At 40.5% G+C, this 27,510-nt stretch overlaps 1 long non-coding RNA gene across 2 annotated transcripts; it reads left to right on the top strand.

Annotated features, from left to right (window-relative positions):
* Positions 1-23,327: 23,327 nt before the first annotated feature.
* On the top strand, positions 23,328-27,213 carry LOC306812197. 2 transcript variants are annotated; one of them, XR_013776819.1, is made up of 4 exons: positions 23,328-23,758; positions 24,525-24,585; positions 25,659-25,718; positions 25,921-27,213. It is a non-coding gene; the product is annotated as an uncharacterized lncRNA (long non-coding RNA). The 2 variants fall into 2 exon arrangements; XR_013776818.1 differs by lacking the exon at positions 25,659-25,718.
* The last annotated feature ends 297 nt before the right edge of the window (positions 27,214-27,510 follow it).

Genomic DNA, 27,510 nt, shown 5'->3' with positions numbered 1-27,510 from the left:
GCAGCCTGTGCCCTTTCTATGAATGCTCTGCTTTTCCTGAAATTGTCTCCAGCTCCGTGCAAATTCTATAGAGAACTTGTTTTAATAATAACTAGTCTAAAGAAACAAATTTCATTATCTAAGAACAAAAGGGACCCTGGCTTTTAAAATATACAACCTGCCCATGTGACACACAGACACCCTCTTTGAGCAGGAAGGGTACAAATCCTGTACCTCCTGACTTGAAGGTGTGTGAGAAAGACCTTGGCCTTTAATCCTGTTCAAACACTTGTATTAAAAGCCCTCCCTTGAAGTTCCCCAACTCAGCAAAATTCTTTGTTGCTGTTGTGAAGTGTTGCTCATCACTTTGTTAGTTGTATCTTGGGAGTTGCTGGCAGTTTTCATTAAACTAGGATTTAGAATAAGCAAGTTGCAGTGGTCCACCCATAAATATCAGAGGTTGTTTGAGAGCTGATACCTTATTTTTGGGCAGGATAGCTGAAATAAATTTATTTCTGAAAGGAGTATTTGTAATTTGATAGAAACTCAGTGTGCAAACTAGCCTGGGTTAACAGTGCTTTTTGACTAATAAGTAAAATCCTTTGGCTGTCTGCAGACAAAACCTTAAACAAATCCCATTTGAGTAAAAATCCTTAATTTCCATTATCATGAAGGAAAACCTCAGGGGACCAAGGGTGTGTATGTCTGTCTTAGCCTGCTTTCTACTGTGAATAGAAAGGTCATATCTGCAGCATGATCTGTCCTTCAAAAGATGCCAAACCTTTCCCTCCCTTTGGAGAAAGAAGGTAACTGGCCTTGAGTGGAGGTGACTTCTTCCAGATTGTCATTTGGTGCTGAGCCTCCACACTCTGCTTTTCTCCTCTTCTTTTAAGGGCTGATGAAAATACAAAATCTAAACTTTCAGTAAAGTTTAGCTCTTAATTTGATATGTGTTGTTCTGGTTACAGTGAGAACTTTGCCCTGTAGGTTTGGCTGGATTTTTTTCCTTACACTCTTATTTGGACTTGTGTATTTGAGTTTTGGTTTGGGTCTACCTCAAGTTTCTAAGTTGAGGTGAGAGTGATGATGTGCTTTTACCATTTCCCATGTGAGTGGGTTCCTAGCAGCTTTACAGGGTTAATAAAAGCCAAGCATGGAGGCATGTGCTCAGAGCAGCAGAGGGGGGCCAATTGAAGTGGGGAGAAAAGCTAAGACCTACAGTTCTACAAAATAGGGTCTCCCTTTACACTGGAGCCAATCTCCTTCTTCAGGCAAAGCCTTTTAGCTGCTACAGACACAGATCTCAGCTCATTCCTACTGCTGTGCTCCCAATTTTATTGCCGTGGCAGCACTGATGGAATTGCCCAGCAGTAGGGCATGTGGCTTCCCACCAGTCTCTCTGCCCCAGCCATCAAACACACTTTTCTCTTCCTCCTGCTGAGCCTGAGCCACTTTCAAAGGGTCTAAAAGGAATTCATGTGGTGCTGAGCTTTAGAAGCACCAGGGCTGCTTATTCACACAGCCTTTCCCTTGAGCAAATGAGAGCTGTCTATGATTGTGGAGCAAGGGCAATTAATTTTCATCAGCCATTCCTAGTTTCAGCCCTTACCTCAGATTTTAGGAATAACCACAGCTTCCCAGCAAGAGTCTGCTGTCTGTAGCACATTGTGTGATGCCCTCATGTCCACACAGCTTCAAGCAACTGAGCCTCCCTTGGTTCACCAATTTTGCTCCAGAGAATGTGTCAAGCCTTAACTGTGGCTCATTAATAGGTTCAGGGAATAAAATATTGCACCAAATTTATTTAATATCTCCTGATTTTTAAGCCTTATTGCACTGCCCAGAGCTGCTTGCCCCTGGTTCAGCCTTGCCAGAGAAGTGCTCAATCGAGGAGAGAAGTGGTTGCTGTCAGGGATGTCACAGGTAAAGGCATCACAGTAATCAGATCCTTGACTAAGGAAAGACTCTTGCTTGGAGAGCTCTCTGAGAGCACTTAGGCTCTCATTGCCCACTGTCAAGAAGCCAGGTTCTGGATTAAGGAGGTGACAAAAAGCCAACTGAAAATCACCCCAGGGCTCTGGTGGGGGTGTTAGTTGGCCTTTTCTCCATGCAGAGGTTATTTCAGCAAGTGAGAAGGGAAATGGGTCTGCTCTTGCCATCACAGTGACCTCTTTCCAAGCATAGCAAAGCTCAGAGATTGTTGCAATTCATGTATAGTTAGCTTGTTGTTACTCTGGTTATGTAAATGTCAGTGCTTCTACCCTCTCTGGTCTTTTCAATTTAGAGAAGTGAAAATGAAACTGAGAGATGAAGAACCTCACTGGGGAGGAAGTCTTTTATTTGGGTATTTGAGGTACATGTAGAGGAAGGTTGGGTTTTCTCCATAAGCAAATGTGTGCTTAGATCTGTTTCAAAAGAGGCAAATGGCAATGTTTCACTTTGGTCATCACACTGAGGAATTTGTGGCCTTTCTAAAGGTAGCACGGCTTTGTACAGCAAGTCAACAGGTTCATGTTCACAGGTCACATGGAAAAATGAGTTGTGGAAAGGAGAGGATTCCATCCACTCAATGCCAGGGCATGCAGAGGGAGCCTGAGCATTTTGCACAGCCCCAGAGCCTTGGCTGTTGGGATCATGGGAGCACACAGCTTAGGCTTTGCCCATTTGCAGAGGCAGCAGCAAGAAGCATGTGAATCCTGCATGCTTCAGTGGCCAGCATAATTGAAATCTCAGATAAAATGTAAATTAACAGGGGGTGCTCCCTGTGCCATCCTGAGGAAGCTGTTTCCATTTTATTCAAGATGACTGTGAGGAGTGGACCTGTCACAAGTTCAGGGTGAGACCCCTGTGCCCTCAATAAACTGTAACATCTGATGTTATGAGGCTATAAAATGGTTTCTAAGAATGAAAGGAGGTTTTAATAATTGATGTATGTGTGTATATATGTATGTGTGTGTCCATTTTCAAGAAAATGGAAACTGTTGTTGCAGAACATACAACATTTCCCAACAAATGGCATAAAATATCTGCCTGGGTTTGCTTGTAATTAAGGAGCCCAGTGCTGTTAATTGGAGAGATAAGTGCTAGGCCCTGATTTAACAGTGAATCCCAGTGTGTGAGACTTCCTAGGAAGCCACTAAGATGTTCCTTGGCTACAGAAAGAAACACAGAAATGCTTTTCTGGAGAGAGGCCATCAGGGGTCAGGTGTAGGGACTGGCAGAAGCAAAGCTCTAATGGAGTAGTAAAGTTGCTTTGGGTAATGTTCTTACAGAAAGGAATTCTAATTTCATGAATAACAATAAGAATGGGGAACAGGGATTTTGCAGAAGGAAAGGGGCTCTGCATGTTTCTCAGCAGAGACACATGTCTATGGTGATGGTGTAGGTTTTCTGTAACTGATTTTTTGTAACAAAAATCTTGTAGGATAAAACTATCCAAAAAGCCAACTGCTGGTGGGTTCTATGAGAAAAGTAAGAATTAAGCTTGTTTCAGGTTATTTACTTGAACAACAGTAATTTGTATTCTCTTATTCAATGTTGTTGTCTTGTTATGAGGCTGAGAGAGGCTGTGAGCAGTGTTCAAGAAACAGGCTCTAAGGGGAGATGTCTGTTTATTGGTCCCATTTGAGAAATTACATCCTTTCATCTCCTCCAAAAAAGAGCTGTGATCTCCTCCTCCTCCCACTCATCACTTGCAATATAGCAGCTTTGTGCAGCTTGTAATCACAGTGCCAGAGCAATAATACTTCTTCCAGACCTGCAAGGGGTCTGCAGCTCCCCAGAAACACAAGGGAACTGCAGGCAGAGTTTTTCTGCCTTCACCAACATGTAAACACGTGTCTTGGGGACTGGGGTATCTCAGCCCATCTGCAGAAATAAAGGGACTTCTGAGGGTATTTTTTTAACCCTGCAGGCTGGAAGAAATGGCATCCACAGCTGGTTACCCTGTGGGGGGGTGGAGAAAACTGAGGAATAAGAGACAGGAGTTTGTGTCACTAAATGAATGTACCTGCTCTGCCGTGGGACGGCCACATCACTGCTGTCACCTGGCACCACCACGGGCATTAAGTGACAATGAGTCTGTCACACCAGGCTTTGATGATGGATTTGGTGAAAATGCTGTCTGGGATGATGGGCTTTTCTCTGGTATAAATGTCACAGGAGCTCTTGATGGGTCTGATGGCATCAGCATGGTGCTGCAAAGGCAGCTGTAATGTGTGGGGGGAAACAGAGCTGAGCAGGAATCCCAGCTGAGGAAAGGCTGAGAGCTGCTGCAGCAGCTTGGCCCAATGGATGGGTGTTCCCTGTGGGAATAAACTCCAATTACCAAAGGTCTGATTCAATACATGCACAGGGGAGCCCTGAGCCCTGGCAGTGCATTTTGGGGGGCTTCACATCAATATCCTAACTCATGGATTGATCTCTCTGCTTCCAGGAAGGAAGCACAAGCTTTAAAATAGATATCTAGAGGTGATGTAAATAATATGAGCTGTTGGGGGTCAGGAGAGAACCTGACAGATAGGTCCTGCAAAATCACAAAGTGCATAAAGGGGGATGGAGAAGCTGCAGGCCATCTTTTTTATTCCTTCTGTGGAGATTTTCCATGGGTGGTCTGCTGTGAGAAGTCCCATGCTTGCTGTAATGATAGGGTTTTCTGATCTGAAGTCAAAATTGAGCTAGTCTGCAGCCCTTGGAAACAAACTGGGGCTGGGCTGAATGATGGGTTGGATTTTGATGCATTTGGATTCCTGGCTTCCCTGGAAATCGATGTCAAATGTACCCTTTGGCATCCAAAATGCTTTTAAAATCTGGCCCTAAATGTATTTATGCTGCAGGAAGTGTCAGAGTTGCAATCAAAATGTGGAATTTATGATAAATTCTGACCTGTGGCAACGCCTTAATGCTGCTCACCCAGAAATTAACGGTGGATGCAACACTGGTCATACTGCAGAGAGAAGTGGGGAAAAATACATATTAAGAGAATTTACTTTTTTCTTCCTGAATTAATTAGTAAAGTATCCCAATCTCCATGGAACATCTTTCTGGACTGTGTTGCCAGTAGAATTATAAGGGCTGAAATAATCAGTGATCTTTGTTTGAAGAAGCTGCATTTGGTTGGTGTCTCCTCATGGTGGGGCACATGATGCCTGTCTGTGCACTCATCTTCCTGGCTTCTCACCATCTGATCTTCACCCACAGCCCCACAAAACCCAAGACCAGCTTTGCATCATGTCCCACACTGGCTTAGCAGTGCACTGGGTGCTGTCCTGTCAAACCTTCCAGCAGCTCCCTGCTTTGGGTGTCCCTTCTCACCCTGGAGCCATGCTGTGAGAGCTGCTCATGTCTCCAGCCTCTCTCCATCAAGCAGCAGGATGCACTTTTCCACCTGATTTTTGGAGCAGAGCCAGCTAAAACAGGGCTATTAGAACTAATTAGATAAATATATATGTATTTCATAATCAGGCAGTTAATTATGGCTTAGGGAGCAGATGGCAGTCCCTGGCACTTACTCATCTATTCATAGCTGGTTTAAAGTGAAGCATATATATATATTGCAGCTAATTATGACTCAATATAAAACATGTAAGTAGTTGTGAACTTAGCCCTTGTCTCACTGCATGTTGTCTGAAGAGCTCAAGTTGTTTTGGGAGGCCTATAGGAAGGACTCCTGTGGTAACACTTCTCCATGGTTTGGATGGCTGTGCCTCTGATTTATTACTAGAGCTCTTTCATGGGGGAACTCAGGCTCTCTTTTCTTTTTTCAGTTCCTCTTTTCTTTTTTTTTTTTTTTCTTTTCTTTGATAGGTTATAGAATGTTTAACTCATTGTTTTTAAAATCCAGAAATGGGTCATGCTGAAATAATAAGAGTCCTACCTCTGCTGGAAAAATATGGAAATAGGGACTCATCAAAGTATTAAAGAAACACTTGGTTTCTTACCAGTGTCATCTGTAAAATTATTTTGTTAACACCTGTGAAAAGTTGTATAATCTTTCTACACACGCCCCCAAGCTGGAGTTTCTGTTGGAAAAAAATATTTGCAGAAATATAGATGAGGTAAAGCTTTGAAACAAATATGGAAAATGAGGAGGCTGAGTTTTGGCTTCCAACACCACTGCATTCTCCATATGCTTCTTTGGATCTTTTCCTCAGCAGGAGAGGGACATCCAGAGCCTGGAGCATTTGTGCTGTCTTCACTTTTCAGACTAGGAGACTTTCAGGTCTAATTTAATTTGGGAGTGTGGTGATGTCACAAAAGGAGACAGGAATTAAATGTCAGAGGAATATCAGCCTATGTGCCTGATGAGCTGTTGGTGGGATTTTTTCTTAGCAATTCCAAGGCCTTTCATTTCATTCCTGCATGAATTATGTATGCTTCCAGAAGGAAACCCAGCATTGCACAGTGAGGGATATTGTGGCTTCTAACTTAGGTCACAAAACCTGAAAAGACTAAATCCAGAGGTGCTTACCTGACCAAAACTTTGGCCACAGCTTAAAGCTGCTTTTAAAGAAAGAATCAGAATCACAGAATCAACCAGGTTGGAAAAGACCTTGGAGATCACCAAGTTCTACCTAAGAAGCTAAATAAGTGTTGTCTTCAGCTGGTGTGATACAACCTAAAATGATGTGAGATAAATTTTTTTTTTGCTTTTTTAACTGAGTTGAAGGTATATGAGAATAAATCCACCTATAGATGGATTGCATCTGAAAGGTGCATCTGAAAGGTTGCAGGTGAAATCTCTTAAGCCTTGTAGGTCCTGGCACTGAAGAGCTGAAAGGATTCATCACAGAAATGTCATGAAGTCCATATTGTTGTTCTGCTGAAATTCTTCAATCTATATATTCCCAGGTCAATGTATTTCTGCCTCCTGTTGCTCACTGTTGCTCATATAGTTGTGAAATGCTTTATTTATCTGAAAAACATCAGAAACTTTGTAACAGCTCTCATAGAATTCTGTGAAAGGCAGGCAATGGCTCTTTCTATTTTTATATTGTGACTGAATAAGCAGAATTTTTGGGAACATGTAGTCCTTGTACATACAGTCAATTAGGTCCATGTGGATGTATTCATATTCTGATGACAGCCTGTCATGTAGATCAGAACAAAAATGGTGTTTTGTCCCATATGTGGCAAATGCTGAGATCTAAAGCAAAACATGATTCAGAACAGCAAATTGTGTTTGGTTTGGGGCTTCATTCCCCAAAGAGCAGCAGTATTATATTTTAAATAAAGAGCAAAACAAAATATTTTCAAATCCAGGCTTTGAAATGAAGCATTTCATTTGGGTACTCTTGATAGAAAAATTAAAATAATACAACTAATACAACTTATAGAATTAATCATGGTGTTTTCCTCGTGGCTTGATATTTTCTGGTGAACCCATTAGATCTGATGGCAAAATTATATTACAGAAAATTTTGTTTCCAGTAATATGGTAAAAATAGGAGGGTCTTGCAAGAGCTCCTTGTACTTTAGGAGCAACTCATGCTGAGCAAAATAAGAAAGTGATCCCTGAAGAAGTCCACTATGCATTTTGTCAAATTATAAAAACATGGAAGTCAGCACTGTCATTATTGGGCAAAGACTGTAAAACTAAAAGCACCTTCCTTTGGCATTGCAGTTGGCAGAATTTTAGGGAGACAGATCTTTACAGCCCAGAGACCGCTGTGTATGAGCATCCTCTCTTAACCCAAGCTGCTTTTGGAGCCCTGTCAGGAGGGTGCTGCTGTCTTTCATTCTGCACAGCTCTGTCCTTTGTAACCTTCTCAGAAGAGTAGAGAAAATCAATTGAATTATACTTGTTTTGGGGGGATTGGAGAATAATGGAAGCAGCTCTTATGGATGTGGCACACAGGCTGCATCCATTCATCCCCGAGGCACGATGAATGGAGGTGAGAATTGATTTTGACTGCACTACCTCAAGAGCCAGAACTTCAGCAGGAACCTCACAAAACAAGCCAAAGGTGTCTGCATTGTGTAGAATCATATCCTTCATTGTTTAAACAGCTCTTATGCTGAATAGCACCCAGGCAAGTCAGATGATTAGAGAACTCCTTGGGAATCATGGTAGTTTCTGATGCCCTGGAAGGGCCCCAGGGAAACTGCAGTCTGATGCACACAGTTAAATTTGCCTGCTGGGGAGGTTTAGCAATGGTTCCAGCAAGGTCAGCCTTCTTAATTTGTTAACTGTGTGGTATAATGTTTCTGTCTCTGTGAGTTATCTTCATTTCTAATTGGTTTTCTTCTTATTAAATCATAATTTGATTTTCATTTGACTGTACCAGAACACTTTTGCCATCACATACAAAAATAAAAGTGACTCAAGCATCACTGTGTACCCACACAGTTGTGCTGAAGGCTGAGAGGCAATTCATTTGTACAATGATGCACAGAATTCTCCTGCAATAATCACTTCCTTCCTAACTTTGTGATTGACTATTGTGTGCATGTTGTAAATATTAGTCTAATTTGGCTGAAGTTTTTGGCTGGTTTCCATCAATTATTTTATAACCTATACCCTTTCTCTTTTTTCTCAGAGTTTTATAAACATAATATAGGAACATAAATATATATTGTATTGACTTTTTAGAAGCATTCATTGTTCTTATTTAATTGAAGAGATTAAAAAGCATCTGGGTTAAAATATCTAATATTCCCCAAACTATATCATATCAGAAATGGGGGAGAAAACTCAATCCAGAAAAATATTAACAAGTTTCTAGTGTAGCACGGAGCTTATTGGGAAGTACAAGCCATTTTCTAAGAACTAGTGTCATGAAAGAAAGACAAACTTATTTTAAAAGTAAAGATTTATTCATCCACCAATTTATTCATCCATAAATTGTTGAAGTGCAACTTTTAGGTCCTTGAAATGACACTTAGAGCTGTAAGTGCTGAAGTCTTTTATAACCACAGGCGATGAGAGGTTAGTGAAAGAGTTCACCCACAATGTGTGTATTCTTTATACATTAAAAAAAATATTTTGAGGCAATGGAAAGAAAGAGGAGCTAAGGCCTCAGAATCCTGTGAGCACTTCCAGCTCCTAGAAACACATGCCCATCTTAGAAAAACACAGCCTTTTCCCCTCCAGATTATCCTTCTAATCTAACACTGGACCTCATAATTTGTTAATTCATAACTGGAAGTTGATTGCTGTCACAGTACAAACACTAATAAAATTATTTTACTGTAATAATCATGTTATAAACTCCAGGAGAAGGAAGCACTTGGGAATGAAGACCAGTGTGTGACCTCACACTAATCAAAATTGCTGTTGAATTTGGTGCGTCCATGGCATTGTTAATAATAAAAGCACATGATGGATCCTGCTCTGGCAGGTAATTACACTTGACCACACTGAATTGATTTGCTTTGTGTTCACTTGAGCTGAACAGACATACAAGGAAGTTTATGGCACCTGTCACTCATCCTTGAATAAATGACCTTTTCAAAGATACAGAATTAATTTTCTGAAATGCTTCTGATATGGAAGGAAACTACCCTATTCACATTGGCTTAGGAAATGCAGGATTTCTTCCCTCAATTAGAAGGCTCAAGGAATGCATAAATAATATTTAATATATACCATATACTGAATCTTTGAAAATTCCAATGAATCTTGGAGAAAGCCTGTCCTCATAATTGTGATTTGTGAGATACTTTTATTTGTTCTTATCTTTGATATTGAATTGCTCAGTACTTGAATGCTTCCCTCAAGGCTCCCTGATTTGTATCCACTCACAAAAATTTTAAAACGCAGACTTGTGGCTGTGATGTGTCTAAACATCCCTTTTATCACTCTCAGCCTCTGGCTGGGAAGGCAACACTCCCTTTAGTGGCAATCTGCTCTGTTCATTTTCCACCCAAATGCAGGCAGAGTTTGCTCTTGGTTTAGAGATGGCCCTTGCAAGAGTCAACCATTTGACAATCATTTCAGGTAGCTTAAATGTATTCACCCAGAAAATGTCAATGTTCCTTGTTTAGTGAATGCTTTTAAAAGTTATGCTGGAAGGTTCCAGGGCGTTAGCTGCTCTAGAGGATGTCTTCTATCCTCACTCTGCATGCAGAAGATGCTTTGTTCCACTAATGTTTTGTATTCCACTAATAACAAAATCAATATTTGAAGTCCCATCCTGTTACGGTCTTCAAATTCACTCTGTTTAGATGTAAATTTTTTAATCTTCTCTGGAGCTCAGAGCAAAGGAAGAAACCTTAGCAATTCTGTAAATGGATTTATATCTTGAAGGATGTGACTTACAGGACAGCATATCTTGCCTCTTGGGTTTTGTGCTGAAGAAATGTATATGCAGTCTTTGGGATTGAAGTGACAAAGGCAGCAAGGACAGACTGTCACAAAGCCTGGTCCCACCTTCTCTGTGTAAGCAGACAGGGAAGGAGACAGTCCCTTTGGGCTCTCTGTAACAATGCAGCTTTCTGCTGCAATATGGTTTGCTTTCTGCACAGAAGAGATCAATAGACAGCGAGGAGAATGGAAAACCTTTGGGTACCTTTTGCAGGCAACAATTCATCCAGCTTGTTTCATCATGGCAATCTAAAGAAAGAGTGTAAATGTTTCTAACTCTGGTTTTGGTGCCAGAGCTCTCTGCATAGGGGATCATAGTGCCATTGCAAGGAGTGTAGCATTAATTTATTGCCTTCCTGTTTTCTTTCTTCCTTCTCTGCACACCACTGTTATGGTCCATGTGGAGTGAGGAAACCCTATGGGCTGATGGAGTAATACAGCAAGGATGCTATGACTTTTCCTCCATTACAAAATAGAATTGAGGAAAAAACATAGTGAGGCTGGAATGAGTTATGTTTCTCTGGGGAAAGGTAGACTGGGATGTGGGACACAAAACTTGGAAAAGTGTGAGCAACAGGCACATCTGCTTTGCAACATAGCTGTTTTGGGAGAGTGTCACTATTCTGTCCTGATCTGGCTGTATGAATTGAGATATGTGGTAAAGCTCCTCTCTCTCTGACTCCAGAGAAGGTGTTATAATCTTTCTAGCAAAGGGCAGTGCTGCCAGGTGCCCATCCATCACTTGCTTGTTCCTGCTCCCCAACCAGAACAAGTTTTCTCCAGACACTAGCAGAAGTGTCAGTAATTTAAATAGGTTTTGCTGGTGAACCGTGCTCCTGTCAAAGCCCTGCTGCTCTGATCCTCTCCCTTAGCCCACAGTGTGTCCCTTGGGAACCCTGGGTGCACTTGGAGGTCACTGTGGTGTATCTCTCCTGACATGCAGTGGGCAGAGGGATGTGACCCTACCCTGAACATGGTTGAATCACAAGCTAGCTTTCACCCCTGCCACTGTTTGTTTGCAATGGGGAGATGACAATTTCTCCTTCCTCTTTCTTCAAACACTTTTGGAATTTTTAAGCATGGTTTTGAAAATCCTGATGGTGTAGTTAATGAAAATATAACTTGTGTTTTTAGTTGCAGTTATTAAGAACAATTTAATATATTGATTATTCCATATGTCTGCAAGCTTATGTCTTCTTCCAGTAAGTTCTTGATGCTCTAAGCTATATAATTAATAACCTATTGTCATATATTGCAGCAACTATCTATTTGAAGGTTATCTGAAAGCAATTCAAATAATGTTGCAAAGAAATCACTCCTCAGCCCCCCCCCAAAAAAAAAAAAAAATTTATGTTGAATTCAAAATAACTTTGGTTATGTGATTTAACCCTTCTCTTCTGGGATGGAAGGCCTGAAAAATGTTTCAGACAAAAACCTGAGTGAGGTCTGGCTTACCCTAAAGTGTTGCTGTTGCTGTTCACCCTCACAATCCAAAGAGGAGACAAAAGACAAGGCCCTGGGACAATTGTTTTTATCAGCATTAGGCTTCCAAATTGTGTGCACTAGATAATAATTGGGAGGAAAGTAATTTTGCAGCAATTTCTAGGAAGCCAGTAGTCCCCGCCTCAATGCCCATTTAACTTAGCACACTAGGGAGCCTAAAATATAGACAGTCAAATTCTCCTTTCATAATGGATGAATTAATTTAGCCAGCCTAGTTAATTCAAATGCAAATTATGTGTTGAAAGTGTCCGTTATTTATTGCTTCATCTCAGACTGTTTCTCTGTTTCTCTCTTTAATTTCTGGAGTGCAGCAGAGAAGTGCTGAGCCACTAAATGCTCTCTCAGACACCGGCCAATTTTAGTAAGCATTCAAATGACGTTTGATTTTTATTCTCTGGTTTAAACCCAATTTTGGGATTGTTTATTTGCTTTGACTCGTTCATGTTTTCCAGCTGTGGTGCATTTCTACTGCCAAGCGTTTCATGTTCAAGCAAGCAGTTGGATGCCAGCAGGAGGAATATCTCATCCCAGCTGGATGACCACTGCCCATTGCATCCTCTATTATCCTTCAGGTTATGTTGGAAAGCAGTGCATGGTCCTGTTCTGAGTGCTCACACATGTATCCACAAGTACTGCCAAATGCAGGAGTCCTCCTGAATATTTTCCTCTGCAGACAGTACTTGGTGTTCCCTCTCCCCAGTTACTTTCACAGCAGGAGAAACTTTTGTGGCTGCATTTTGAGGAAGGACAACCATCACTTGAGATTTCTTAGCTTCATAGGAGGATGATATCCTTTCCTGGGGGTCCAGCAACTCATCAGAGACTCAGCAGTACTGCAGAGCCACAGTGACTTAAGATCATACAAGGTAATAAACATCTTATATGAGAAAAACACAAGAAAATGAAAGGAGGGACAGAACAAAAGAAAATAATGGGATATGTGGATGTTGTCTTATTGTGGTATTTCTAGGACTTTGTTTATTAGCATTCAATATCTCTCTTTGAGAATATGACACCATATTTACAGAATAATTTAGATTGGAAAATATCTCTAAGATCATTATGTCCAACCATAAACCCAGCACTGTCAAATTAACCACAAAACCAACATGTCAGTGACACATCCACATATGTGTTAAATACCTCCAAAATGGTGACAGCCTCTTCCCTGGGCAGCCTGTTCCAGTACCTGACAATCCTTTCAATGAAGAAATTTTTACTAATTGCCAATGTAAACATCCTTTGGAACAACTTGAGGAATTTCTTATTGTTTGGGAGTGGAGGGCAGAGCTTGTTTTACCAGTGTCCCACTGGTAAAGAGTTTCCCATTTTTGTCATAGGAAGGTGACATTGTTGGAACCTTCAGTCAGTTGCTCAGGGGGAAATCCATTGCAGACATCCAACAAAAAATGCTGGAGGACTCCCACCAAATACAGATGGCACCAAGTAGAAAATCGGCTAAAATCATGTAGAGAGTAGATGATGATTAAAGGGTTTAGTATTTAACAGCTAGGAAAGTCCCTTTCTTTTCCCTTCCGTGTGGAAGAGGGAAAATGATATTTTCACCTGGTCAGACAGGTGAAGCTGAAGGGTCAGACAGCCTTTCAAGGACTGTCAAATTGTTTCTTTTCATATGACAAACACTTTTTGCTAGACATGGCTCCCCATCTACCATTTTCCTTTAATATTCTCCAAAATCTCTGCTTTAAATGGATGAGATCAGCACCGTGATCATTTCCCTGACAAAGTTATGAATGATTCTTCATTTAAGATCCTGAATAAAACTCCCAATTTGACTTGTTTTCCTGTCTGGATTTGCCAGATGCCTAAACACCAACCTGGAGCTACAATTTGCTCTTTGAGCTCCACAAAGAGATCTGAAAAAAGAGCACCTGAAACAGGATTTATTTTCTCTTACTTACATTCCTTTGAGTGTGGACAGCCTTTCCTTTCAAACAGCACCTTTCTACCCTTTGAACATCATCCAGATCAGATGACAAGGGTCAAGCTGTGGATGCTGCATTGCTCCATGTCCTCTCTAGTCCTTGTCTTGGATCTATTCCACTAGCAAGCATTAGGGAAACTCAGTCTTCAATATGTTACTGAGAGAGCAGGATTTGAAAGGAAGAAACTTTGCTCTGTGCTTTTCAGAAATTCTGAAATTTCCAAATGTCTTGGATGTTGTAAACTCTCGGAATTTAATTGGAAAAACACCCTTGATGGTAACAGAATTCTTTTTATATTACCTAGTGTTCATTTTCTATTAATTTCTTAAATTGGTGGATAATTGTAGTCATGCAATGCACATAAAGTGATCCAAATGTTCATAGCATTTTTTCTCTATTCCAAGCTTTCTTGTTTATAAAAATACTGAGAAAATATTTTTGTTTTTTTAGAAAGATTTTAGTCCAGGTTTAAGTTCTCTTATTTAGGCTTTGTAATAGCAGCCTTGCATAATCACTTCAGGTCCATACAAATTTGAAAACTACTACCTACATTAATTTATCACACTGTTTGCAGCCATGCATCATCTGTTGCTTGCAGCCTTACCTCAGCTGATGGGGCACAAGGCAAGGAGAAGCATTCAGAAAGGAAAGTGCTGTGGATCAGCCACCCCAAGCCTTGTCTGTGCATGGGGATACTTAGCAAGAGGTTCCCCTGAATCCTGCCTTATACACAGATCTCTTGGTTCAGGATAAGCCAAAGAAGCAAACGCTCAGTTTCAATTTGAGCCAAGTTCAGAGCAACCCTGACTACAAAATAGATATCCTAATTAAGGTAATATAGCTGCTGCAAATGAAATGTATACGCTACCTCGAACTGAATTAATTTTCAAGTGTAGACAAGCTTTAAGCACTTGGAGGCTGACTTTTAATTAGTGAGGCTCTGACAGCACCACCACAGAGCTGGTTTATCTTAATGACAGCAGATAAACTTCATTAAGTTTTCCAAGCAACATAAGAAAATGCAAATAAGGCAGAACCCCTTAAAGGGCTTGTGACTCCTTCTGTCATTTTTATTACTGTTGTGATTTTCAGTCATAATCCCATCAGCTTCCCCTCTTTATTGTCTGTGTCAGCCGTGTTCCCAGCTTGGCACTGTACCCAGATATCTGGTATGGCAGTGCCTCTCTGTGAGAATGGCTGGTTTGGGGAAGGATGCTCAGCCATGGCTCCAAGCAGTCCTGTATGGTTTTGCTCCATGGCCATGTGAGATGGCACAGGCACAGTCCAGCTTTCTGAGACACAGACCACAAGAAGCAGAGCAGCTGCAGCTGGCGTGGCCCCATCCTTCAGAAATCGTGTATTTCCCAAAAACACGTGTTACCTTGGAGGATTTGTTTTACATTAACACACCACTCTCCCTGTTGTAGGAAGATGAGCAAAATCATGTTGTTTTTGCTTACAAATGGCAATGTGCTTTCAGAGGTTTCTGCTTTCTGTGTTTATCAGCTGCCAGGAGCTGGTTTATTCCACAGCCCAAAAACTGGAGTAGCTGCAGTGACCCAGGGAAGGATGAGGTTGCCAAGCACTCACAGCTGCAGCAAAAGCAGGGCATCACCCCAGCCTGGAGATTAAATGCTGCAGGCAACTTTCTGCAGCTCAGAGACAGCTTTTCTTTTCAATTCCATATCTGGATCTGGATGGAGACCTAATTCTCTTCTGCTCATAGAAAACAGGGTTTGGATGAAAAAACAAACAAACAAAAAAAAGACTCCATGAAGAAATACAGTGACAAATATGCTCAGATTTAGTGGGAAGCAGTAGATTCTTACTGACATTTCCTCACCTTCTCTGTACTCTCAGGACTGCTGTAAAAGCCGACATCAAACTTCTGGGCTTGGCCCAGCTCCAAGTAAAACTGGAGCCAAAAGAGAAATCTATTCTGGGGAGTGATAAGGAAGGAGATGGAGAGAAAATAAAGTCAGTTTGTTATTAGAAAAAGAAAAGGGGGTGGAAAGTAGAAGGGGAAAATGTGTTTGTTTAATGATGATTTCATTACAAATATGATGTACAGCGACAGTATGTTAAATTTCCTAGTCAACAGGGATCTATACAAAACAATTTGTGGCAAAAGGAAACAGATGCAGTTCTGTCTGCAGCTTCACACATCTGCTCTGCAAGCCACTGCTCTGCCTATAATTCTCTAGGATGGATGCAATAAAACTGATATGAAATTTTATTGTTTTAGTGGCACTAGTTATTACAGCAAGGAGTTTACCCGGGGCTGAACTTTTCCCATCTTTCAGTGCAGGGTAAATGATGGGGCTGTTGCCTAGTATTGATACCTATGTTGGTACAGCAATACTAGTGTGAGACAGGTAAAAATCCTTTTGGAGCATTGATCATGCTGGGTGGATGGAGGGAACAAAACTAGAGTGGCAAATCTTATCAGCAGAGTAATAGGGAAAGATGCATTGGGAAGCATGGAATTTGAAAGTTGAACTGGTGTTTAAAATAAAATTTTACAAGAAAAGAAAAAAAAAAGAAACCCCAAAATTTATAGAAGAAATCTGTGGAATGTATCTGCCTCTGCCCTATTGTTTGATGTTACCCATTATGATTTGCCATATTTTTATTCTGAATTTCAATGGCTGTAGTTTGGGAAATGAATTAGAGTGGAATGACATAAAATAAATAATGATAGCTTTCATTCTGGATCAGAACATATAGAATAGAATTGAAATACAATCCAACTGACCTCCTTTAAAATCAAAACTTTGTCTCTTTTGGTTTAAATCCCATAGATTTCCTTTTGTGGGCAAGCCCAGCACAGTATTCCGTGGTACTCTTGGACTGGAGAAGACATCCATGGAGCGACATGTTTCCTGGGATGCTGGACCTCAGCAGCTGTTTCTTCCAATTTTTTCCTTGTGACTGACTGAATTTCAAAGTCCCTGATCCGAGAGGGTGTTTATAAAGCCATTTTTTCAGGGCATGGCTGCACTTTCAAGGTCAGAGGACTGAATTTCCTCATCCTCTTTTCAGCCCTGGCATTCCCAGCTGAGCCTGAGGTGACAGCAGCCAGTCCCCGAGGCCACCTCTCCTCAGCATGGCTGCCCTGGTCCCAGCCTGGGAAAAGGGTTTTGCCAAGGTATTTTTGCTCCTGGCATTGCCCCTGGGCTATCAGAGCTGGCAGTGGGTGTTGGATCCCAAAAAAATGGGATTTTTGAGCTTTCTGTGCTGTCAGACACTGACCCCCAGGACTGCTTTTGACCTGAGGCCTTTTGGGTGATGGGTGTGTAGTTATATAGAAATGTGTGATTTCACATGGTGAAGAGTTTTAAAATTGGGGTTTTTAGAATATAGTAATAGGTGTGGGACAAGATGGAGGATTTTGGGTGTTGTCTCCTTTCTGTCTTCTTCCTTCTTCATGATTTCAGGTTGTAGTTTCTGGTTGAATAGTTAGTGCTGCACTGCAGGTTACAGGAGTTTGGTTATTCGGTCAAAAGTATAAATAATATAGGTGTTGGTTCTTTATTGAACTGTTTAGCTTTAAAAGACCTTGTAGCTAGCTGGAATCACCTCCATTTTGCTCAATTTTAGCTGGTAGCTGGAGGTGTTGCAGAATTCTCTGTACTTTAGATAAGAATTAATAAATAACCAAGAAAATGCATCTCCCTCATGTTTTTTAAAATCCTGACTGATGAAGACAGAGGAAAATGCAGACAAGCCACTAATTAAGCAGTGCAAACACCACCTTTACAAGCGGGAATGAGGCCGAGGGAGCCATGAGGGAGCCACCATGGCCTGGAAGGCCCCCACAAAATGGCCGCCGCCTCCCTCACGGATCCTCAAGGTGCCTTGACTCTCCAGAGCCTTCACCACCCATTCAGGTAGTGTCAGCACGTGCTAAAGCAGCAGGTTTTTCCATTTTGGTGCGCTGTGGCTTTTCTAGAGTTCAATAACTAAGAATCCCAGGTGATGGCACCAGCTTTGCTGAGGTGTTTGGCGTGGGGGTTCAGAGTGAGCGGTGCCATTCCCTCTCCCTGCCTTCCCTGGGTGCTCAGTGAAAACTTCTCACACAGCCTGAGCACAGGCCTTAACCCTGCCTTTGAACATGTTATTTTTATTAGCAGGGCTCCTTATCTGCCAAAAAGGAAGTTCAAAGCGCTGAGGGAACAATCTCTCTCGCCTCAGTGAGGGCACAGCAGGGAGAGCAACACGTTCATCTCTCCGGTCACGTATCTTTCAAGAAATGGAAATAAATACTAGCCTGTGAAGCTTCTGCAGAATACAATGTTATTTAGAAACTGGAAGGCTCTTGCCATGTAAAACAATGGGCAGACTTTTTTTTTTTTTCTCTAACAAAAATCATTACCCTTCATCCCTTAAGTCTTGTTAAAGCCATGTGAATATGTATTTGGGACAGACCAATTAGGTTCCTTTATGTTTAAGACAGTTTTATTTATTAGATTGGGATAAACATAATCAGATACTAGAAATCCCAAAAAATTAGAATTTATTTTACTGTGGAAGATTATAAAATCTATAATAATATTGACAATAAATCTACATAAAACATAACAAAAGTTAAATCTGAACCCAAAGCTGAAAGACATTCTTCAAATGGTAGTGTTCCAATACAGCCTTTCAGATTTTTAAGCTGAAGGGAAGTAATTTAAACTTTTTCACATAAAAATTAATTTCTGTTTGAAGAGCCACGCTGAAACACATTATCCTGGCTTATGTTACTGAATCCTTGCAGTGACCTGTGGGAAATTCCTCTGCAGACTGAGGGGTTTTGTCAGAGCTGCATGTTATCGCCATAACGATGCTAATATTTTGACTCTGTCTCACAAACCAAATATTGCAATACCAGTTTACTTATTCTGAGACAAAATATTTTGATCTCACTTCCTAAATAAAATCCAAACATTTTTGAAAGAGCAGAGCTTTTCATTCCAAGAATTTCTTTTCCAGCATAAGTGTATTTCAGTGGAAGAATCCTGAGCCATTAGAACTTTCAGCTACAAGTTCAAAATGCAGAATTTTTTAGGATCCTGCTTGCTAGATATGACCATACTTTTCTGTGTGTTTTTTTTTTCTGAATAAACAGACCATGATTTAGAGCTGTAATGAAGAAAACAGACTTTTCAACACTGATCTTCTACTAGATGGTTAGAAAATGTTTGAGGAAATGTTTTGCCAGGTAAATATTGATTATTTTGGAATAAAATGAACCAAGCTGATAACTAGGCAAATAAAACGGGTCAATTTTTAAGAACAGTTTTATGAGTTCTACACTACTGCACAGGAAAAGCCAATGGCAATGAGGTTTTGGTGACAAATATGGTTAAACAAATGTGTGTTTCTGGTGACGTTCATCACCCATTCCCTTATCTCCTCAGCATACTGAACAATAAAATAAGGCAAACTGTTGTCTGGCCCCTGGAAAGCAGCTGTCCTGTCCTGTCCTGAAGAAACTGAAAACTTACCTGAGAATGACAGAGTGAGGGGCCAAATTCCTTACTGCTTAAAGTTTTGAGACATAAACAAGCAAAAAAGGGCCTTGGAATCTTAAATTTGTAAACCTTGCACTCCAGCTCAGCATTTCAGATGTCTGGTGTGTCAGAAATGTGGTGACCTGAAACTGGGACTTGGCCTATGCTGACAAAGGATCTATTTGCTAATTGCTGAGAATGATCCAACTGGAGCATTTGGATGCCCTCAGCACACCAGGGTGCATGGTCTGTTCAGAAATCTGGAACAGGCTTCAGGAAGGCTACAGATTCAGATAAATACAACAGGCATAAATTTCTGGGAGCATAAACTTCTGCAACCTTACCTAAGAGAGAAAAACTGAGTCCAAAGATTACTATGAGGTGATGATTGTATATTTTTCACTTTGTGCTAAAAATTAAGCTGGAAAATCAGGTTAATAACTCTGAACTTTTTTTTCCTCTTCAGCTCCCTTTCATTCATTCCTGGCTGAGCAAATGTTTTCCCTGATTAAAGGACTGCAGACAGTGTCAGAACAAAATGCACTTTTTGCATATTTGCTTTACCTGTGATGCTTAAATCCCTCTTGTGTCAGTTTTCTTGTATTTTTCATGGTTCAAAGACCTCCCCAGAAATCCTTGAAAGGGGCATCTTGCAGAAATCCAGTTAGCAGAAAGCAATGTAATGAACAAGCTTGTTTTGGAAACCATGAAGTGCTATCATCCGTAAGAATAATCCTGAATAAACTGTCTGATAGCCTCAAGCCCAACCTGTTCTTTGTGGACTTGTGGGTAATTGCCACGGTGAAGAACATGCATATATTAAATTACAGGTATGATTTAAATTTTTTTTTACTTAGTTAAATGCATTAAATTCCATGCTTGCTTCACTTAATGTCAGCATAAGGCTCCAGGCATCCTTGTAATGTAATAACCAATGGAGTCATACACACAGGCACTGTTCTGTGGCAGGTGACAGCACAGCTTTGCATTAATGTGAGGCTATTATTAATAGCACTAATATATTCACTTGTAGAGATAGTGCATACTGCAAAAAGGTTATTATTTTTGAATTGTTTAGTCTGGCTGTTTTCTATACTTCACTGAATAATGCCACACTTGGAAATGGACAGCCATGGTTGTGTCACCTGTAAAAACAAACACCTTGCATGACTGTATAAAGTTCAAACCTTGTTTTTCTCTGATTGAGTTCTGAGCCATGCCTGCTACCACAAGACAAATTAACAACCATAGCAATAGCAGAAAATACATCATGTGTATGTGTGTGCTGCAGAGGATATGGCTGATCTTTAGGAGATGACAAAATAAACTTGTTTATGCTTCAAGAGAGGCAAAACAGCCTCACAGACCAGCAAAACCTTCCATCCTATTTCACAGAACCATTCAGTAATCAGCATCTTAAACTGTATTATCTATAACATAAGGTCATAATGCAGGAGCCTGGTGGCTTATGTGAACTGCAAATCACTGTCCTGGTAAAAGAGCTTTGCAAAGAGCACCATAAAAATCACCCAAACAGACAAGCAAGGGAGAAAGCTATGCTTTTAAATACGGAGCAACTCATATCACAAGCCAGCTGGCTGAGAATAAAGAGTTTACTGCTGTAAATCAGTGGCAATTTCTAGGTGTTATTTCTCTGTGTATTATGCAGTGACTATGAGGCAGAAATCATTAATTCTCAGAATATTTATACATTAATGTTTTACACAAAACACACCACAGACAAGAAGAGTTTTCAAAAGCAGCGGACTGACCTAAGCTACATCCCAAGAGTCACAAGCCTCTTAAGGAGCTTTTAAAAAATCACAGCCAAAGGCTTTGATTTTGTTTTGCTGCAAGGCAGAAGCAGGTTCCTGCTGGGGTGTGGAGAAAGTGTCTCCTGAAAATTATATTGGAGTGAATTTCAGAGGTGAGCATGGTGGCTGCCTGATTTTGGAAATACCTGAAATTTTGGATACCCTGCCCTGCCAAGGGCTGCAGTTTCTGTACTCCTGGTGTGACCTGGAGGCAGCTCCAGGCCTTCCCTGCCTGTGGCTGGTCCATCTGCCTCTGGAATTGGTTCCCAGTCAGCACAGTGATGCCCTTCTGTGGTTATTAATGTTCCACCAGGATGGACATGTAGAAAAACAGAGAGATTGGAGGCATTTTGTGGGGCACACTGGAGAAGGAAACACAAGTGGCTGGTGCTTCTTGGTTTAGAGGCAGGACATTTTGGTCCTCCAAATGATTTGCCAAACATTTCTTATAAATCCACTATCTAAAACAGGAAAATCTATCAAAGTTCCCTGGGATTTATAACAGCCTAATAACCATAATAAATGACTGTATTAGCATGGGGTGATCAATAGATTTTTTCTTGAAGTCGTAGATAAAAATGAACAGCAGAGGAAAGGAAGCCCTTCATGTTAACACTATGGGAGCTCTAGTATTAATTGGCACATAATCAGGTACAGCTGCTAATAATCAGGCTGACACACAGAGTACTGCCAATGCAGCCTGAAGAGCTAGAGAATACGTAAATATTCTCTGAAATTCAGGTTGTTGATGAAAGTCTTGTTTTCTTCCAAACTAACAGATCACTGGCCCTGGATTCTGCTTACGTCAAGATGAGACACTGTGGGATTCCTTCATGCCATAAACCATCTCTTCCCCTACTTGAAGTCACTGAAAAGCATCTGTCAAATTTTTTTTTTCCTGTGTTTTGTATCGTGATAACACCAGCCTTCAGAGCACTCAGTTTTTTTGATGGGGCATTCTGCAGATTCTTTGTGGGATCTTTGTGGGATTCTTTGTTGTCCTCTGGAGAAATTACTCACCTCAGTTTGCCAGAGCTACCCCAGGGTCACACAACAACAGGCAAGTTCAAACAAGAATGTAAACTCAAGAAAGCAAATTGATTGTGTAGCAACAAAGGATTGAGCTCTTGATTACAACCTTGGAAGTGCTTACAGGCACAGCAAAAAAATCCCCAAACATTTAGGAAACCTACAGTGACTCTAACAACAACCTCTTGTTCTAGCTGTCACTTAGGGTTTTTCCTCTCAGCTATCAAAGTCAAAGGGCCAATTCAGCCAAATTCCCCCTCCATGAGGCTGGATTTCTGAGTAGGTTGTCATCCTGGTGTTTCCATTAACTTTGGTACTCAAGGGCTTTCTTGTTGCTCTTGAATGCAAATAAAGCTTGAAGGATCTCTCTCTCTTTGCTCCTTTAGGGTCTCCTGCTCCCCTGCAGCCTTGGTGTGGGTGTTGCATGTTCACATAAGCCAGTGGGATATCTTTAACATGAAGCTTGACAGCTCTGCTTTGTGAAGGAGCTGATGAAGGGCTGAGCTTTTCCTGCTCTCTTTAGGTGAGCTGAACTGCATTTAGAAGCCTTTATGTGATGTTTTATTAATCCCACAAGTCTATTTAAGGACATTTATGTCCTTTGGCTTCATAACATTTTTACAGTGACCATGCAAGTGACCATGTTGCTACACACCAGTCATTTCAGGGTATATTCCGCCAAACAAAGATATCCCAAGGTTTGGATTGCATTGCTTTAAGAATGGCTTTTGGGACACATGAAACACCTTTTCTTGCAATCAGTCACAGCTGTGACAGCTTTTATGTGTGCTTGTATAAAGCTAATCAGCAGCTGCATTTGCTTCTTCTCTCCAAAACACCCTTCTCCAACTTGGCCTAGGTGTTATTGCCATGAATATTCATAAATTTTATATTAATTAAGTGTGAGAGATGTGCTCTCTTCTGTTATCTAGGTTCTTTCCTCTCTTCAAGTCTGCAGCATGCTGACTTTATGATCCTACCCCCCAAGAAGTGAAAGGACAAATGAGTAAATACAAATTCTTGAGTAAAAGCTGTTGCCACATGTTGCCTGGTGACTAATAGCTGTCAGGGCTAAATTAGCCAACCCTCTCTGGAGACAGGTGATTAACAAATAGGGACCTCAGGAACAGGAGAAAGCACAAAGGGGAGGAGATTAACTGAGTTCACAAGAGGGAGCAAGGGTTAAACACTTAGAGAGGTGCAGGCTGCAGTCCCTGCAGTAATCACTGTTTTTATTTATTGCTGCCTCTTTTTGCTATTTATTGCTGTGCTGGTGAAAGAGTTTCTTTCCTTTCTGTTTTTCATAACTGCCCTTGTTTTCTTCCTGGCCTGACCCTATGGTTTGCTTTTTCTGATAGAAGGATGAAGGGTTTGGATGAGGGTTTTGCAATTTTGTTCCAAATGTGTCATTTTCCTGAGTACACCTTGCTCTGTTTTGTGCACTTGAAAGGCACAAGCACAAAAAAAACATTTGCAGAGTGAAATCAAAAGTGGTGCAAAGATGGTTTTGCAGAACATCACGCTGGTGCTGCTCATCAGTTATGGTTTGTTATTTTGTGGTTTGATTTTTGGTTTTGTTGTTGTTGTTGTTTGTTTTACAAACTCATCAGAGCAAATAGGTACTGGACAAATCTCTACATTTTGAAAAATTTGCTTGGAAGCCTCTTCACTTTTTCCAGAAATAGTGTGTACATTTGATTCCATTTTTTCAATATACTGAGTGTGAAACTTTCTCTTTGAAATATGCAGCAGTTTCTTATCTGTCTACATAGTGATTCTACAGAATTTATTTCTTTTTTCAATTTTCAAATAAGAAAACAGGAAAGTGGCTTTTGATTGGAAGGGAAAATAAATATGAGGAAAATAATAGAAAGCTGGAGAGAATGGGAATACAGTATAAGAGATTTATTGAAAACTTTGAAGAGAGGAGCATGTGTGGGAAACTGACTGAAATTTGTGATTACACTTTAAATTCTACCTCAACAGTTCCTTGTATTTTGTGAGTTGGTTTTGCCCAGATTGTATTCTAAGCTTCCAAATTTTATGTTTATTTATTGGTTTTAAGGAATGCTATGCTAAAGAAATACGAAGTACCAAAAATAGGGCACAAATCCACTCTGGGATACTGCTGGTGATCTCATTTACAGGAAGGCCCAACACTGGGTTATTTTGGGTACACTCTGTGTATCTCTATTTTGTGTGTAGTCAGCATTAAAAATAACACTTCACCATATGTGAAGAAAAAGAAGTGATCAATACAAAGTCAGGCTACCTGCCAAGGAGGGGTTTTGTTTTAAAATTTGGTTTTGCTTGTTTGGATTTTTTCCCCTTAAATATTAAAAACATAAAAACATATTGAGAGCTTTATTCTGTGTTGTTTGAAAAAAATAATTAATCCTTAAATATTACTTTTGTGCTATTTTATAATTCACAAAGGTGTGAATCCTGACAGCTTTACAGGTTCTGGATACTTCTGAAGATGTACACCAAGAGCTGTCATGCCTTTTCTAAAGGTAGGAATAGTTACTATGCTTTCTTTTGGGGTAGAGGGAGAACCAGTGAGCTTTAGTTTCTTTAAATCCATGCTTTGTGTGTATCCAAGTTTTCCTATATGAAAAATTTCTGTATCAATCAAAAGATTAGATTTTATGTCCCCCTGAAGCAAATAGGCCTTTCTTACCTCCTTGAACTGCAAGAGCAGTTTTGGAAGTATCTTAATATTGCTGTGATGAAATATGCTGCAATTGAAGTAGAACCATTTGGGCTAAGAATGAAAGGGATTTTTTCATTAACTTAATATATTTTTACTTGCTACAAGTTTGTGCTGCAGTTAAGATATAGACAATGCTATGAAGGGATGAGGAGCCTGGTGCATTTAACATATTCATGATTCATCTTTCCCAGGAGAGTGCTCAGAAATAGAAAGCTTACTGAAGACAATGAATTCTAGTCCAGACAGGGGATCTTTATTCAATATTGAATACTAAAGCAGCAGATATGAAATAAACCCAAAACTTCATTGGGAACAACTGAAATAAATGGGTTTGCTCATTATGTTTTTCCTGTCAGATATTAGAACAAGTTCCCTGTTGGAATGTGCCTATCTGTTGGTCAGCCCTCCTACTCTCTGGTATTTCTGATGTCCTTGATTTCTGGGGCTTCAATAAATTGTCCTTTATTTTGCACGTGGGAAAATGTGTAAATTATAATAATTTGCATAAATTATATGTAATGCTTCACTCTGACTCTTTTGCAAGTGTGAAAGCAAAGCTACTGTGTCTATTCATGGATAGCTTGGCTGTTTCACTCTGTCTCTTATGCCTGCAAGGGAAAATTTGAATTATAACACTAGCGATGTTCTCTGGCTGATACTGTGGGACAGTTACATTTTTCCTTTAATTTTAAGCCTCCTTATCCTATTCTTCATATGGCTTTCCATCCAAAAGGGGTTTTGAAATGCACTTTCCTGTAAATCCTTCCATTTACTCTGTCCTCAACTTGCTGCTCACAAATTGTATTTCTGATAAAGTTTTGAATCATCATAAGGAAGAGATATAAATTGAAAACCTCAGTATAAATCCACTAGGGCAGAAGAAAGTCATGTTTCTGTTGCTGCAGGTTCTGGCTGTGATAGCAAGCAGACAAGGTGAGTTGTTGCTTACCATCCTAGAGGTTGTCCTTGCACATGTCCTTCTCCTAAGTCAGGCTGAGATCATGCAGAGGCTTGTGAGTGCATAAAGAACTTGGGGAGGACCTCAGGTGTCCCAGAAAAACCTGAAGCTGGACTGTGGGCTCACCTTGGGTGAGAAGCAGAATGAAATGTCCAACACTGCATGGCCTCTTTCTAGGAATGAGGTGGTGAAGAGAGAAGAATGCTGCATGTCACATCCTGAGAGGAAAACTTGCATCTGCAGCTTCAGGTTGGGAATGATGGAATGGTGGTGATAAGGGTGCAGTTTGTGGGGAGGTGCAAATATGAGAAGCAAGCTGAAATTAGACTGTTGGTCAGGTACCTATGCTCTATGAAATAAGTATATATGGTTTTATAAGAGCTTCTGGAAGATGTGCTGAACTAAGAGACGTTCTTGATGGTATGAAAATGGCAATGCAATTTTCTTCCCTTTGCTTCTGCCTTCTTCTTGTCTCAGTTCCACCTTATTGAACACTTTCCCTTTTGTTGATCATGTGGAAAACAACATTTTCCTGGCACCTACCAGCACATAAGCCTCTCTTGCTTTCCACCTGCTTCCTTAAAGATTAGTTTGATGTTATGACCCACCAAAGTAACCCACCTAGCACCTCGCTGCAGAGATTGCAGGAGCAGTTTCACATTGCCAACAAAATCCCATCAAAGCCGGAAATTGTTTCCTTTATGTGAGTGGCAAGGCAATTACCGAGCTGAGTGACATGGGTGGAGGGAGTGCATTTACACCAGAAGATATTGCTGCAGCAGAAACTACTGGCAAGAAAGCAGTGACTGACATCCCTTGGCTTATTATTATGGGCCTTGTATAAATGGAGTAGAAGCAGTGACTGTTACTGCATTTCTAATCAACAAAGTGTTACGCCAGTAATTAAGTTTCAACTGACTCGCATCTCCTTTCTCGGCATTAATTGGAGGAAGATACGCAGATTGCTGGTTAATAATAGAACATTTATAGTTCTATAATCATTTTCTTCGTGTTTATCAATTTGTTTGATTGCTTGTGTGGCAAATATTTGATCCTGCATGTGTTTATTTAGCCATCAGACTGTTTATAAACATCATTGTTTATTGTGTTAGTGACATCTTAAAGCTCTGCAACTCGCAGAGCCTAATAGCAGCAAATGTAGAACATTATTTTGCAAAAACAGAGTGATGCCTTTCAAAAAAATCTCCAGATTGTCCAAACCACATATGGATGTCAGAGATGAGAACAGTGTGAGCTGCATGCTGAACCAGTTTTAAACTCCCACTCATGATTTCCAAATGCAGTACTCTGTCAGAGAGCAGGCATAGAGGATTTTGGGTGCTACAGCACTCACGTAAATAAGGGCTCCAGAAATGTGTTTTGTCAGAAGTGTTAAGGATTATATTACAGTTTCTGATGGTGCAACTAAAACTGGAACCTCATGCATAGGTGAAATTAGATTGTGACTAATTGTAGAACATATTTATGATGTTTACTGCCCGAAGAACCTAAAAAAAATTGGCAAAAGCATTTTCATTGTTTTGTGAAGGATGACAAAGGGCTCTGTGGGAGAAGGAAATACCCGTGTATCACACAGTGGCAGATGCATGCTTTATCCATTGACCCAAAATTCAAATGCATGTTCCCATACCTTTCAGTAGGAGCTGTCTACAGGAGAGCAGCTCTGCCCTAGCCCAGGTTTCAGTTTGTTCTACACCCACTCATTTGCAGCTGTCTGGAATCTACCATTGCTGCATATGAACAAAT

The sequence above is a fragment of the Erithacus rubecula genome (assembly GCF_903797595.1).
Source record: "Erithacus rubecula genome assembly, chromosome: 2".
In the NCBI taxonomy this organism is placed as follows: domain Eukaryota; kingdom Metazoa; phylum Chordata; class Aves; order Passeriformes; family Muscicapidae; genus Erithacus; species Erithacus rubecula.
Note: the sequence above shows the minus strand (reverse complement) of the source record. Positions and strands in the feature narration are given on the sequence as shown.